This window comes from Tarenaya hassleriana, unplaced genomic scaffold, assembly GCF_000463585.1.
Source record: "Tarenaya hassleriana unplaced genomic scaffold, ASM46358v1 Cleome520, whole genome shotgun sequence".
In the NCBI taxonomy this organism is placed as follows: domain Eukaryota; kingdom Viridiplantae; phylum Streptophyta; class Magnoliopsida; order Brassicales; family Cleomaceae; genus Tarenaya; species Tarenaya hassleriana.
The window spans coordinates 12,640-14,382 of NW_010967885.1; positions in this window are offsets into that span (position 1 = coordinate 12,640).

Genomic DNA, 1,743 nt, shown 5'->3' on the forward strand with positions numbered 1-1,743 from the left:
GCGAGGCTATGAAGTCCGAGATGCAATCCATGTCAGACAACCAAGTATGGACTCTGGTTGATGCATCTGAAGGGATAAAACCCATCGGATGCAAGTGGATCTTCAAGAAGAAGACCGACATGGATGGCAACGTGCACACGTATAAGGCACGACTTGTGGCGAAGGGATTCCGTCAGATTCATGGTATTGACTATGATGAGACGTTTTCGCCCGTAGTTATGCTGAAGTCCATCAGGATCCTACTTGCCATAGCCGCATATTATGACTATGAGATATGGCAGATGGATGTCAAGACTGCGTTCCTTAACGGGAACTTGACCGAGGATGTGTACATGACACAACCCGAAGGTTTTGTCGATCCAAGGAACCCGAGGATGGTGTGAAGCTTCAGAGGTCCATTTATGGACTTAAGCAGGCTTCGAGGAGCTGGAACCTTCGCTTTGATGAGACCATCAAAAAGTTTGGTTTCTCACAGAACAAAGACGAGACATGTGTTTACAAGAAGGCTAGTGGGAGCACAGTTGTATTTCTACTGTTGTACGTGGATAACATTCTCCTTATAGGGAATGACGTTCCTACCTTGCAAGACGTTAAGTCTTGGCTAGGAACGCAGTTCTCTATGAAGGACCTAGGAGAAGCGGCCTATATTCTAGGCATCAAGATCTATAGAGATAGATCGAGGCGTCTTCTAGGATTGTGTCAGAGTACTTACATCGATAAGGTCTTGAAACGTTTCAAGATGCAAGATTCCAAGAAAGGAACCTTACCGATGAGCAGTGGCACAGTTCTCTGCAAGAGTCAGTGTCCTACGACACCTGATGAGCGAGAACGGATGGACCGGATTCCATATGCTTTGGCGATTGGATCCATCATGTATGCCATGCTTTGTACTCGACCGGATGTATCCTACGCGTTGAGCATTACGAGTAGATATCAGTCAGATCCAGGTGAGTCACACTGGATCGCCGTCAAGAACATCCTGAAGTACTTGAGAAGGACTAAGGATGTGTTCTTGGTATACGGTGGGTCGGAAGACGAGCTCGCTGTAAGAGGTTACACCGATGCTAGTTTCCAGTCAGACCCGGATGACTACAGATCGCAGTCTGGCTATGTTTTCTGCTTGAACGGAGGCGCTGTTAGCTGGAAGAGTTCCAAGCAGGCGACCGTTGCAGATTCTACTACAGAAGCTGAGTATATTGCAGCGTCAGACACGGCAAAGGAAGCTGTTTGGATCAGGAAGTTTGTTGGAGACTTAGGTGTCATTCCTAGTGCTGATAGCCCCATTGCTCTGTATTGTGACAACAATGGAGCGATCGCACAAGCGAAAGAACCCAGATCCCATCAACGATCCAAACACATACTCAGACGGTTTCATCTTATCAGGGAGATCATAGACAGAGGAGACGTGCACATTTGCAGGGTGTCGACAGATGACAACATTGTCGATCCGTTGACGAAGCATCTCCCTTCGTCGAAGCATGAGGGTCATGTTAGGGATATGGGCATTAGATCTTTAGCAGTTCATGATTAGAGCAAGTGGGAGATTGTTGGTTTAGTGCTCTATGATGTACTGTTTATGAGCTTTATTTAGATACATTTGATGTATTGATACTTTCTATGGTTTATGAGAGTATTTGATTCATTACATGTTCTTGCATACTAGATCTGTTATGAAATCCATGTATCATTAGGAATGATACTAAACTCCCTAGTCTTGTGTCATTATGAGAATGATGACATAAT